This window comes from Taudactylus pleione, unplaced genomic scaffold, assembly GCF_031769625.1.
Source record: "Taudactylus pleione unplaced genomic scaffold, aTauple2 ptg000041l, whole genome shotgun sequence".
NCBI classification, from domain to species: Eukaryota; Metazoa; Chordata; class Amphibia; order Anura; family Myobatrachidae; genus Taudactylus; species Taudactylus pleione.
The window spans coordinates 62,486,018-62,501,251 of NW_028284443.1; the positions used below are offsets into that span (position 1 = coordinate 62,486,018).

General features: G+C 42.9%; 1 protein-coding gene across 1 annotated transcript in view; it reads right to left on the reverse strand.

Moving 5' to 3' along the window:
* SLITRK6 (SLIT and NTRK like family member 6) overlaps positions 1-14,142 on the reverse strand; it is a 38,997-nt gene extending 24,855 nt beyond the window's left edge. The window contains exon 1 of the mRNA XM_088457169.1: positions 13,699-14,142. The gene's annotated coding sequence lies outside the window, so the exon portion shown is untranslated. The remainder of the gene's footprint in view (positions 1-13,698) is intronic.
* Positions 14,143-15,234: the final 1,092 nt, after the last annotated feature.

The following is a 15,234-nucleotide window of genomic DNA, read 5'->3' on the forward strand; positions in this document are numbered from 1 at the left end:
ACTGGGGGAGACTTCTGGGTCACTATGGAGTTTCGCACGCTGCCCCACAAAGTTAAATAAATCCCCCGGATTCCCCAGTCACAACTGCCCCATCAGGAATCTGGACTGCACATGTGCGCATCTGGATGGGACAGGGGCAGGGGCTGGCGCACTAACAGCCAGCAGGAGGAAAAAGGGAGAAGAGTGTCCCAGCCAGAAGTACTCACAAACTTGTATTGCATCAGTACAATAAGCATAGCAGGGCGGGTGACCCCGCCAGCAGGGGCGTATCTACACATTGGCCAGGATGGCAGCCGAGGGGGGGCGCCACCCAGCGGTGCCATCCTTGGCCAGGTAGTAGATACGCGCTGGGTCTTCTCTTAAAAAAAATCCCTTCATCTCCCGGCGACAGCAGGCATGCACTTCGGGAAGCTGCACAAGCCCGGGGAGGGCTCGCAGCAGCAGCCTCATCCTCGCAACTTCCTGTAGTGCGCGGCTACGCACCTGCCGGCACCGTGAGATGAGGTTTTTTTTGTGTGTGGAGAGAAGACCCGGCGCTCGTGACCAGTACTAAAGAGAGTACAGACAGAGGAGCCGCGGCCCGTGAGACCACTGCAACAACAAGATAAGTGGGTATTGGGGGCATGGCATGGGACCTGCTGGGGCTGGCTGGGGAGTGGGGACTTTAGAATGGGGGCTGGCTGGGGAGTGGGGACTTTAGAATGGGGGCTGGCTGGGGAGTGGGGACTTTAAAATGGGGACTGGCTAGGGAGTGGGGACTTAGAAGGGGGGCTGGCTGGAGATCGGGGTCACAGAAGGTGACCTGCTAGGGCTGGCTGGGGAGTGGTGTCTTAGAAGGGTGGCAGGCTGTTTCTTTTCCATGTGGAAGTAAAAGTGTGTATTTTTACTATTAAAATAGTAAAAGCTGTGTGAGGGGACGGGGCTGTGAGGGGGAAGAGCTGGGGGAAAGGGGGGGCACCAGTCAATTATTTTGCCAGGGGCGCTCTGACCCTTAGATACACCCCTAGCCCGCCAGTGACAACTCCTCCCCCGGGTGCCAGTGCGGGACCAGCTTCCTGTCTTCAGATCATCCTCGGTACATTAAGCCCCAGTGCAGCTGACAGTGCTGCTGCTCGCCTCTCACCAGCCAGCAGCTCCACTCCCAGACACACATTCAACTCCGGCTCCATGCCTTCAACATAGAACTGGAGCCAGACACACCCCACTGGCCGTGGCTCTCCTTCTTTCAGTGCTAGCAGGGCAGAAAGAGAGAGAGGTGATTTGGGAAGACGCAGGGCTGTGGTGTATGTGTGACAGGGAGGTGGCTGGGGTATACATGTGTAAGAGGTAGGTGAATGGGGCAGGGCTGGGGTATATATGTGAGAATGAAGTGGCTGAGGCAGGAGCATATATGTGTGAGGGGTAGGTTGCTGGGGCAGGGCAGGGGTTAATTTGTGTGAGCAGGAGGAGGCTAGGGCAGGGCTGGGGTACATATGTGAGAGGGAGGTGGCTGGGACAGGGCTGGGGTATATATGTGAGAGTGAGGTAGCTGGGGTATATATGTGAGAGTGAGGTGGCTGAGGTATATAGTGTGAGATGGAGGTGGCTAGAGTATTTATGTGAGTGTGAGGTGGCTGGGGTATATATGTGAGAGTGAGGTGGCTGAGGTATATAGTGTAAGAGTGAGGTGGCTGGGATATGTATGTGAGAGTGAGGTGGCTGGGGTACATATGTGAGAGTGAGGTGGCTGAGGTATATAGTGTAAGAGTGAGGTAGCTGGGGTATGTATGTGAGAGTGAGGTGGCTGGGGTATATATGTGAGAGTGAGGTGGCTGAGGTATATAGTGTGAGAGGGAGGTGGCTAGAGTATTTATGTGAGTGTGAGGTGGCTGGGGTATATATGTGAGAGTGAGGTGGCTGAGGTATATAGTGTAAGAGTGAGGTGGCTGGGATATGTATGTGAGAGTGAGGTGGCTGGGGTACATATGTGAGAGTGGGGTGGCTGAGGTATATAGAGTAAGAGTGAGGTAGCTGGGGTATGTATGTGAGAGTGAGGTGGCTGGGGTATATATGTGAGAGTGAGGTGGCTGCAGCAGGCCTGGGGTATATATGTGAATGGGAAGTGGCTAGGGCAGGAGCATATATGTGTGAGAGGTGGGTGAATGGGCAGGGCTGGGGTAAATATGTGAGAGTGAGGTGGCTGGGGTATATATGTGAGAATGAGGTGGCTGGGGCAGAAGCATATATGTGTGAGGGGTAGGTGGCTGGGGCAGGGCAACGGTTAATGTGTGTGAGAGGGAGGTGGCTGGGGGGTGGGATGCAGACATGACTGTGATCCAGTCCTAGCAGGTGGAGCAGCAAGTCAGGCAGCAGCTTTCCGGACTGGTGGACCTGCTTGCCCCGGTGCACTGAGGACGAGTTACCAGGGCCCTGCACGTGGAACTAGACCTGCTAGAGAGCAGCTACATGGCCTGGCTGTGGGTGGCTTTGACTTGATTGTTACAGAGAGCAGCTCTGGTACGGAGAGTGATAGCGAGAGGGTGGCTTGGAGCAGGAGTGCCTGGTCTCAGGGTGAGTGTCTGTGGTTCTACCGGCAGCAGCTCTATAAGCTGTCACTGCCCCCTGGGTGTTTAGGCTGAATTTGTCCCCTGTGCGTTTAGGCTGACACTGCCCTCTGTGTGCCCAAACAGGGAAGGTTTTAAAAATATTTTGTAAGAGGATTCATTTTGGTTGAGTCAATCAGTGTCACATACTGGGGCTGATTAAGGCAGCATGCCACACTTAGGGCTCTATTTACTACAATCTGCATATTGAATGCAGATTGTGGTGTGATATTATCGACTGAATTCGCATTGCAATGAAACAGGGATTTACTTCAAATCCCTTGCAGGGACAGAGCTTGCAATAAAGCTCTGTCCCTGCGAATCTCCTCCGCACACTAGTCACAGTATTTTTGCAAAAAATACTGTGACAAAGTGCCCGCGCATGCGCCGACCGGCCACTGCTGCTACCCTCCCGGCACCCCTGGCAATCGTGGAACCCCCGCGACTTCCCCTTTCCCTTAATTACACTTACCTGAATGATCTGGGCCTCCGGTGATGTCCTCCAAGCCTCCGATCAGGTGATCTCCCATACTGCACTGGACCCGATCACCTGATGACCGGGCTGCAATGCACTATGGGAGACAAGCTGACCGGAGTGGAGACATCACCGGAGGTCCAATCACCGGTCCCTGGAGTCAGGTAAGTAAAAAAAAATGTTTACAATTTTATTTCTTTTTTTTACAGTAATCAGCTTGCGTTCTGTTTAGACCACACTGATTCCTGGGACTGACTCCCGTCTCTGCTCTCCCCGTTAGAGCAGAGTAGGAGGCCGGTAACCAGGGGAGACCCTGGATAATGCCACATCCAGGTGGCTTTATTATCACAGGGCTTTCCCCGATATTTTTTTACAATTTATTTTTAGTAACTTTGGCCAGATCACATTTCCCATTACAGTTATGGGAAATGCAATCTGATTACTAAAAATAAGTGATACTTAGGGGTTGGAGTAGAATTTTATGAATTCTATTCCAATTGCCCTGTAATAACTATAGGTGATACTAAAATAATGTGAAAAGGGTGTGAAAACACCCTTTTTCACTTTATTTTAGTAAATATAATGTTAATAAATAGAGCCCTTAGTACTATAGTTTTCACCTTCTGCTGTAGGACACACCCCTGAGTGGTGGTAGATATACCCATATGTGGATCTAGACATGCCCTTTGGGTGGAGCATGACACATAACCTCAATGGCTTGCCATGCGGTGCCATGAGCTGTAGTGTCTCCCTGAAACCAGTTTTCAAAATTAAGCAAGTATGACCTAAAATAGTCTCATAGGAGGAGAGATGACATATTTAGCACACACTTGGATTTGTGGTTAAGACAAGTGTTCAATCCTTAGATGTCTTAAAGATAATTATGCATAGCCTGCTGGAACTTACAATAACAAATGTTTGGATTGTTCTGAAAGAATTAGAACTACTGGCCCTGACATAATGAATAATACATTAGTTCTGAGAAGCAAATCATACAAGATGTGTCACCTCTAAGAGTTCAGATTCAGGTTAATCGGACAAACTGAGTTTTATACATCCAACTTGAGCCTCAAATTGACTCAGATATGCCTGTATCTGAAAACACAGCAAGATGGGATTTTCAAGTTATTGGTTCTTGTGAGATTTGGTTGCAGCTTACCTAGGCTTGTGACTTCCTGGAAGTGTAGTGCTGCACGCATCTCTGCATTATGTTATATCAGAACCACAAATACAAGATTCAGTGCACATGGTATCATACTGGACAAATTGGTGACCAGTAAACTATAAAGACAGATGTTGTCACTTGAGTTTAGAGATGTACAGGAACCCTGCCCAGCAGCAGAGACTCTCATGTTGCAGCAAGCCCAGCATTTCAAGTCTGTACAGTGGATAGAAGGTAAGATGAAGACTAAAACTAGTTATCTCACCTAGTACAAATGAGACAGAATCCCAGAATCTGTGTAAATTATCTGTAACTTGATCATATTTGCATACTGGCTCGAATTGTCCATGAGCCTTCTGTATTTTTGGAGAGTCCCATTGATTTCTCATTCATTTCTGGAATACTAGATTACCCTCCTGCACCCCTTCCCACTTTCTAGTGAAATGGATGGGACAAGGGGCATGATGATGCAATTCTCAGTGAATTGTGCTAGCATAGCAACTCTGCAAGTATATGTGTCATTTGTAACATGGGGTGGGCCAAAATTACATGATCTCCCTCAATGCACACATGCATGCATGCACTTACACACACACACACACACACACACATACAGTGGCCACCTACATTTCCTCTCTGGGAACTGTACTATACAGTCTAGAAAAATATAGTTAGGCATGCCCTTGTTATAGGGATTAGGGGGCATATTAACTAAAGTGTGGGTTTTTAGAAGTGGATTTGTTGCCCATAGCAACCAATCAGATTCTAGCTATTATCTTCTTGAACTGGCAGGATCGTGTCCCATACTCTAAGATTCCTTGTTGGACTAAGATGAACAGCACGGAGTGTTTGCTGAGGAGGGGCCAGTTGAGATGGTATGGACAGCTAGTGCGCATGAATGACTCGAGGGTGCCAAAGTCAGTTTTCTACTATGAGCTTTCAAGTGGGAAGCACAAGACCGGGGGGTCACTAACTGCGGTACAAGGATATCCTGAAGCATCACCAGGCATCAAGCAGCCTGTCTTATGACATCTGGGAGGAACTTGCACTGGGTAGAATGGAGTAGCGAAATGCTGTCAAAAATGGAACGTTGAACATTTGCGCTTAGAAGATCAAAGCAGCAATGCGCACTAGGGTGCTATGAGCCCATCAGCCAGGCACAAATCCAGGGGGGCACAAAGCACAATGAGTGTGATCGCCCCCCCTCACAGGCAGAGTAGTGGAAACTGCTGCTGCTTCTCAGTAGCAGCACTCTCCCACTACAGCCCAGCACACAGTAGCATGTGCTGGGCTGCTGACAAGTAAGAGGGAGGGGAGGGTGGCATCAGACCCAGGCCCCTCCAACAAACTTGGGCCCTGGTAATTAGAACCAGCCCGCTCATACCCTCTCTGCATCCCTGTCACTGATCACCAGGTCCCTGAGTGCAGGTAAGTTATAATGGAGAGGGGGGGGTCATGTGGGAGTAGGAGGTGGTCACACTCTCAGGGGAGAGATGTACAGGGACAGAGCTTTCTCACAAGCTCTGTCCCTGCTGCAATATTTGATACATCCTTGATCAAGTATCGCATTGCAATTCTGGGCAAAATTTACCACATCTCATCCACATCTGAGATGTGGATTGTTATACATTTGCCCTTAATTAACCCTCATATAAAATGCCCCACAGTCCACAACTTCCAGCACTGCACAATTAACCATGCAGAGTGTGTGTAACAAACAAAAAAAATTAGACAATCCTTGCACTGAACAAGTGCAAATATCACCACTTCCCTATGTCAAGATGCGGCCTGGGATTGGCCACTACTCACTGCTGTACCGGCGTCCTTGGGTTTAGATGTTCAGTCGCCGGGAGTGGAGGTGAGTGGTGGCTGAGTATTCTCCCCGAGGTCTGCTAGGGCTTCCGTGCATGTGTCCTGGTTCCTGTGGTGGCGGGCATGGGTGCAGCCATGTTGGTCCATATCACCTGACTAGTCTCTCCCAATGGTACTCCTGTGGTCACTCAGCTGATCTTCTGATTCAATTACCTACTACCTAAGGGTATTTAGTGTGATTCCAGCAAAATTAAGTTGCTGTTCAACTTTGCTTTCCCAGTGACTTTGATGTCAGTATTTGTTCCAGGCTTTTGGTTACTTTCATAGCGTATCCCTCTGCATCTGGCTGTTTACTACTATTGGAGCGAGCTCGCATCTCCATCACCTGTGCCATCCCGAGCATATTTGCATCTGGTTTCCTAGTGACTTTCGTTTCACCTCAAGTTTTGCTTCAGTTAATGCTCTTGTGTTTTCCCATCTTTGGCTCATTTACCAGTTTCCTGTGTCTCCTCCTGTACCATTCACAAGCACTAGTTTCAGTAGCTTTCCCTGCATCTGGATTCATGCAGCATACTCCGTTACCCCCATGACTGGATCTACAGTGTATCAAGTTCACTAACCTGCGTCTGAGTTCCCTGCACAATTATCTGTATTCCGTGACTGGATCTACAGTGCATCAAATTCAATAACCTGTGTCTGAGTTCCCTGCACAGTTATTTCCATTCCACGACTGGATCTACAGAGTGTCTATACACTACCCTGCGCCTGGGTTCACTGTACACCCGGTGTCTCTGTGTGTCTGGATTACTGAGCTTTCATTACACTATCCTGCGTCCAGGTCTTCCGAGTTACCCAAGGCATCCGGTATCTGATCTTCCCATACTAATTTTGTAATAGTACGTGCTTGAATCCCCTGTGCCACTTCCTGGTGTATCCTACCTCTGAATCACCTGCAATGTTTCTTAGAGCATACCAGCGCATCATTCCATTCATAGTATTAGTGTCCTCGTCACTCCCAGGTACCTAACCAGAGGGCCACGATCTGCTCACTTGGTGTGGCGAAACCCAAATCCCAATAGGAGGGGTCACTGGTGAAGACCACCGAGTGGTAGACTTCGCACCTCTGGTTAGGTCTAGCCAACATCTGGGTTTGAACTTTATTGAGGACACTAGTACTGTCACTCCTCTAGCTATCTCCTTGCCATCCTTACCCCCTGGCTCCCTGTCCTCCCCAGGGGAATTCCTTGTACCGGATCGTGACACCCTACATGCATGGCTTTGAAACCCCTCTCTCCTTCCCCCTTCATACAAGTGCTAAACATTTATCATAGCTACCAAGTATAAAATAAATTTTCAACACATCCAGTATTTTTTATAGTGATCTTTTGTAGTATAATAAATATCTTCTATTTTACAAATCATCCTTATCTTTTTATCATATTTCATCTGACTCTTCATAACATTTTTGTTAATTATTTATAGTATTAATAAAAAAATGTTCTGATATTCCTATTTGTAGCAGAGATTTCTGTAACTCCAATACATGCTTTTTAGTTGACAGTGGAACCCATTGTACACCATGATGTACAATATTTTTATTAATGACCATCATAGGTGTGAAAATAGACATCCAAAGAAAGATAACATGAAATGGTCTATTTTCATTTACAACACACAAAACTTCCAGAAATTCACTTTTATCTTTTGTAGAGCTGGCGGATATGAGTCTTTTTGTTTTAATGGGATAAATTATACACCTTCCAGTTACATCTTTCTAGGTGCATGTGCGCTTTGGTCAATGTAATAAAAATGATTTATGATTTTTGAGTGCTCAACACTGATTAGATAAAAATTAACTTTGATAACCAGTAATCATTCTTTGTTTCCAAAATAACATCCGGTAGTCTCCCACGTACAATGCGTGCAGTGTAAACACATACACGAAGAGTAATGTTTGAGCTTTTAAATTACAACTCTACTGTTCAGTGCATCATGACCATGTGGAAGAATTATAGGATTATAGCTTCCTTTACTTACTGTTCAGAAGTTGCAGAAGTAAATCTTACTTTTCATACAACTTCTGTTGGGGGTTGTCTGGTGTTAATGCTGAGTTCTCTTTTTCTTTGGGAGAGGCTTAGAGATTAGTAACTATGCTGAAGTTCTTTATTTGTTCATTACCACTGATTTATTTTCTGAAATTTTACTTTAACGACTAAATAAATAACTGAAGAATCTGTATGAGTTCTTTAAAAGTGTATTTTTTGTTGGTAGCAGTTAAATAATTACAGCTATTCTTGATTTTTTTTCATATTAATTTATCTTTCCTTGATAATAACGTACATAACTGGACCTGTTTACCCTAAGTGATAATTATCCTTACCATCTATAACAATAGACTGTGTCTATGTAATTTTCATCAATTATCTGTTCTTGACATAGATCATGATTACATATAAGACCAGCAGCATCACTGCTTGGAGGTGTTTGTGATTGCCTGCAGAGGACAGCAGTTTGTTTCTGTGATGACCCATATTTTCCTGCTCCATACAGCTTAACGGCTGCTCTAACACAAATATTATAGATTGCTGGGGGAATTAAATTCTTGGAGTTCTGCAGCTGCCATGTTTGGCTGCGCATATCCCTGAGAATTCCAGATATTACAGATATTCAACATCGTTAATTTTTTAAGGGACTCTGGGCGTCATTCAGACCCTGTCGTTAGTGCCGATGCACTCGGACCAGGTCGATGGCCCCCCACAGAGCATGCGCACGATGGCGCGATGCGCACGACGGCACCGGCGCCATCGTGCGCATGTGTGAGACCCGCTACGACCGACAGTGCCGGTCGCAGCGGGTATCGATCCAAAGGGGGTGAGCTGTCGATGTTTGGAAGGCGGGCCGGGGGGGGGTGGCAGCCCAAACGGGGGCATTCCCATGGGAACGCCTACCATTTGGGGGCGGCCCCACTGACATCACTAGTGATGTCAGTGGAGAACTTCCGGCTCAGACAGAGTCGAAAGCTCTCTTGGGCTTACAACAAGGAAGACCCTACCCTAGGGTCTCGTCATAAGCCCCAATGGTCGCGATGGTCTTGACCATCGTGATCATCACCTTAGGCGGTCGTAAGGCTGTGGGTGTTAACCAACAGCCTTACCACCGCAAAGGAGGACATCTTGAAAATTCAAGAGGTCCTCCCCTCATTCAGACCGACCGCACGCTCTGTGCGACCGGCTCTGAATGAGGTCCTCTATGTCTGCAAAGTGCTGGCTTTCCGATGGCTCACATGGCATGCTGATATTTCTTTGCGGATATCACCATTAATTGAATTTTCCCCAAAATGTTGCCTATGCCAAAATCATCCCTGCTAATAAGCTTGGTTACCTCATTAAAGAGATGTAGCAGATTGAAATGTGTCCTCCAATATAATTGTCCCTGCCTTTGGTGAAAAAACTGTATATCCTACATATTTTGGATTTATCAGAACATTTAATGGATTTTCTCCTATTGCAATCATTCAGGCATAATAAATGTAGAACTTCAAGTAGCTGATCTCATGATGATATTGTGGCATATTTGTATGTCTTTGTAACTTAAGGACATTTCTTGTACAATATGTATCTGTTACCATGGACATTCAGCTTCCATAACATTCTATTACTTTACATTTCTTGATAAGACTCTTTGTTATTATATTAAGCACTGGTATAAATGAGGGATGTGAGAAATTTTCCTGGACTGCAAGGCAACAAGATACTATTGTCAGATATTACATTTCCAAATTTTCTTGAAGGCAACCAAAAATAATTTTCTTGTTTTCATGACAGCATTTTGTCTTCTGGCAATTTGAATTACCATACGCTGTTGCTGATGGTGAGGAGCTTGTGGCTTGACTTTATTTTGGACATTGAAGAATTAACAATTGAACATTGGTGACCCATATCATAGTTACTAGACCACAATTGTATTGAGAGTAACCATGAGTATAAACTGCCCTATGTTGACTACAATATCAACACATAAAGCTGATATAGCTTTCTTTAAAAAATAATATTGACTTGCCACTTCTGCTCAGCACAAAAAAAAGTTGTTTATTAAAATTATTAAGATTTAGTGAACTTGAAAATAACTTTTGCATTTAGAAAGAGCACTCTATGATGCATCCTACTATATGTTTTATCTTTGTCTAATACATCAGTTATGGTGTCTGGTTTGGGATTTTCCTGTAAAATAATTATAAACATGATTTTACAATGTCTGCAATTGTAGATGAATAATGCTTGTCCTGTCAACTGGTTTTCAGGTGTGGTGCTGTTTATCCAAAACAGACTATAATGTCTTTCTCTGCATTGGGTAGAACCCAGCACTCTTGTATTCCGTCAATTCCTTTGGGTGATGAATGTAGGCAATGAATAACTGGCAGCCATTGCTCTTTCTGGCATTGCATTTGACTGTGTAATAAATGTAATTTCCTGTGATTGTATAATTACTTTTTTGGAGGTGGGGCTTCTTGGATTCTCTTTGTAGTGAATGCAAATATTTTGATGCCTCTAATGTGTCTGCTGAGATGAGATGATGAGGATAGATCACTGACTTTTATTCTTCATTGCTTCATTAAATTCACATTTTTTAAATTAATTTACTACTAGCCTTACTTTTCTGTTGTACAATGTATTTAGCATTTTAGGGTTTTCTGAGCACATTTACCAGTTTTTTTGTCCCTATCATACTAATCCTCACTGTCACTTAATTGCAATATGATGTACTTTTCTTTTTACCACTGCTAGGACCTGACACCTTTATTTCTTCATGCAAGCCATCATTCTCTATTGAATAACTGACAGTAAATATACATAGAAGTGAAAAGTTATCTGAGCTGGTTATTTCAAACTCAGATATGTTGTACCTGGCTGGATTTACAGTAGGTAGAATATTGCATGTGATCCCACAGAAAAAGATCATTGTTAGATACAGGTAATTCTAGATACATTTTGATAGAGAGTGTAACCTTCAGTAAAATTTAAGCTGGTATTCATACAGTAGACCCTTTGCAAGTGTTATTTATATTTTTTAATAAAGTCTCCACTTATGTCATCTTACCCTTTAACAATGTTTGTGTTCTATCATATAGTTTACAATTATTTCCACCTATAGAATTGGGTCGGGTATCAAATCCCAACCCTGGAAGCCTGATTATTGAAGATCCCGATGGAGGCTGATAAGTACCCTATTCCTCCTGTCTCCCCCCAACCCTCCCTTAGTGGTGCCTAACCCTAACCTCCCCAGGGGGTGCCTAACCCTAACCTCCCCCACTGGTGCCTAACCCTATCCCCCCTTCATGCACCCTAAACCTAACCCTTCAGGGGGGTGCCTATTCCTAACCTCCCCCCAGTGGTCCTTAACCCTGACCCCCCCTTAGCCTAACCCTAACTCTCTGTGGGGGGTGCCTAAACCTAACCCTCTCTGGGGGGTGCCTAACCCTAATTTCTGCCCCTGGGGTCCCTAAACCTATCACCCCATATTCGGCTAATGCGCGGATACTTACCCGGAACCTTCGTTCGGGATTCCAGCGGTTGCAATGCCGATGCCGATATCCTGATCTCCTTCGTCATATTGGCTTCAGCATTTTTCCGGCGTCGGGATTCCGGCACCGGTATGTCGACAGCCGACATCCCGTCCGCCGGCATATAAACTACATCCATGTCAATAAGAATCCCAAATAGCTTTGTCATTGAGCTCAACTTCCTCAATATACAGTATTTATATCTGTTTTAGTTGAATGTACTTTACCGCTGTATAGCACTAAGCTATATGTAGTGAGTTTTCTTTAGATTGTGCCACAGTAACAATAGTAATCAAAGGTCATTTCTTGATATCCATTGCAAACACGCAGTCTATTGCACTGATGACCCTCATTTGCTTGCTTCATTACACTATTCTTTTATTATAAGAGGATTAATCCAGCACTGTCTCAAACATCCATTTAAGTATTAGTAGAGCAATTTTCTGTCTTATTAGAAGGTGGTACTCAAATATGTAACATAATGATTGGTCAATGTTTAGACCTATGAGAAAATGTATTTCATAATTTATTATAAATTTTCCTACTAAAAATTACATTCTTGCTATACAGTACTAAGCAAAACAATCATTTTCTTTTGATTTGGCTACATTATTAAACTGTATAAATAATATTCAGTAAGGATGCAAAATAACAATCACCATATAGAATCCCATAAAAGCACAGCATGAATTCCAAATGATGCATATTACAAAATTGCAGACATATTGTGCTTATTAACTTTTTTTAATTTGCCATTAACAACACATTTTTGGCTCAGAGCTCTCCCATATGTAGGAGATGTATACACAGCTATTTAGAATTCATGTTCTTAATCAGTCTTCAGTTTAAACGTCTACCAAACCATGGCATAATGTATAATACTTTTTAAATCCTAAATCTTCTGCACTTTGGATGTTTACTTTAAATTAAAGCTTTGTAAACCATGCGAAGAAGACAAGACTATTAAGTCAAAATTAGTCAGAGTATAGTTATAAAATCATAACAGCTGCCAGGAATTAAAAGAGATTTTTCACTGTACTAATTATTAACAGTACATCTTGGGAGGTTGTAACAAAAGTGGTTTATACAATTGGGAAAAAAAAATTATGTATGCTTTTATTATGTTACTCATTATTACAATGGACTTTTTTATTTATAAAAAACCTCTGATTTTAATTAAAGTCCAGCAGATGTTTTGTTACAAGAGAAAAACAATAAACAAATGTAATAAATCAAACATTACAAAACTTTACCCAGTGCTTACAGTATGTATACATAGGATATAGTATGTATAAACACTCTAAATGTATTCGGAACAGCAGTAGTGTTGAAATTTTGGTTGCAGCACATTAATGTCATATTTTTAGTAAAATGCATGTATTAATAAAGACCATGTAAAAATAATAGTATCATTATATTAATCTAGAACACAATTAGCATCATTCAATAATTGCAAAGTTAGTTTTCTTTGAAGCCTACACTCCATATGTTAAATAGTGCAACAACAAGCTAAAGACATCCTGTGACTACCATTTGATGCAAAAGCCACTATAGTATTACAGTAACTGTGTGTGGCTACTACAGTGTACACAACAATATAAATCAATATTTACATTTTGCATGGTACATGTACTCTGTAAACCATTAATATGTATGGAAACAAGTTATAAACAGACTTTATTAAGGCATAAAAATCTATACTGTATATCTACAACAAAATCTACCTTAAATACATAGTTCCTACTTTAATCATAACTACAGTCACTGGTTCCAATCTATTGCATTGACAATTCTAGCTGCATTAGGAAAAGGTTATTCTAACTGGAACACACAACTACTGTACTAACCTATTCAGATGTTACATGCAGAAAGCATACATAGTGTACAACATAGCAATGCTGTCAAAATGTACAGAAACCAAAATACAGTAATGCATTTCATAAAAGTTAGATGCTGTATACAGTATGTTAGGATAGATCATTTTTTAATTAGTAGAACACACTATGTACAGTCTACAAAACAAAGCACCATATAAGTGATTCTTGTACATCTGCAAATATAAACCATGCTATTAAACACTTATCACTATAATCAAATACAGTCTTACCTGTGAAGAGCTAAAATGAGCAAGATCAGATGTTATACAAGTCCCAACAATCTGACTGGTTTTCGTCTTTTTTAAAAGCAACCCCTTTCACAAGGATAAACATTGACATCTCAAAATTAAGTTCGGTGCAAGCTCCAACACATCCACAGCGATCCCTGCTATCAGCTGAAGCTCCCACTAGAGATCCCTCTGTATACTTTGCTGCTTCTGGTATACAGTAGCTTTTCCAGTACCCATGTATCCTTTTTGTTAGTTAAAATTCTGAGCAGATACCCAGACTATCCTGACCATTACTTGGAGTTTAACTCTCGCCCAGCTGCTTTGCAGCAAAATAAAACTGTTAGTGACACTTGCACTGAGCTGCAGATGTAGCCTGTGTCAGTTTCTCTATTCTCATTCCACTCTTTCTAGTCTTTCTTGTTAGCTCAGATTACTATTAGTCAGATTGCTAGAAGCAGGCAAATGGGCGTAAGAAGGAGATTTCTTGGCTTTTGACTCAGCCTTCAAGCCCTTCCCAGTAAGAGAGGGTTTAATGTGTAAGTGTCATTTTACATACAACTCCACCTTGTTATCTCTGCAATGCCCCTACCCACCCACCTCTGCTTCCACTGCACAATTCCATTATGCACACATGCACCGGAGTTATGTACCTTCTACTGTATGATACATTTCAGCACAGATCCTTGTTGGTGAATTTAAAGAACATTTAGCATAAAATGAACATGTATGAAATACTGTATGGAAGAAAATGTTTTGTATTTTTATTACACTATGTAAGCTGCCCCAATGTACTACAAAAAAAATGACACTTGTTTTATTTTAGAGGATTTTTTTGAGGATTTGCTTTTACCATTTTTTTTTTTTTTGCTATTTGGCAACAGCAAAATCTGCAGAAGATTAAGCTGCTGTTATGATGTACACACAGTTGCCACAGGAGAATATTCAATAGTCTTACGTTGCTTTAAGTTTCTTTTAATCATATACACTTAGGGCTTGATTCAGAGATTTTTGCAATTCTGATATTGATAGAGGTTGAGCGTTTGTTTGAAATTGCGCATACGCAAAAGCTACACTGCGCATGTGCAGCAATTGCATTGCGATTATGTTTGTACAGAAGAACCACTCGCAAAGTGAGTGACAGGCAGTCAGCGTTGGGGTTGGTAACGGGAGGGTGGTTAGAATAACGCAGGCATGTCTGAATGTGTTAGTACCGTTCCATGGGCGTGCATAAATTAGCCACTGCGATCTCCTTCACAGCATGAGAGCTCTCTGCATGCCAGGAGAGCTGCAGTGTTTGTGGCTGGTCAGACTTACATGCTGCATGGCTGCCCGATCTGCATTGATGTTACCGATGTTTATGATGTTGAACGTCATCGGGCGGATATGATATAAGCTTTGGAAGGCATTAGCATATTTTAGCAACTGTGATCCGTGAGAGAATGCAGTTGTGAGCGCATTAGTGTACATCTCTTAATCTGGCCCTCAATTCACTTATTAACAAATACACTTACTGGCATTAATTAAAGGGTAAATATT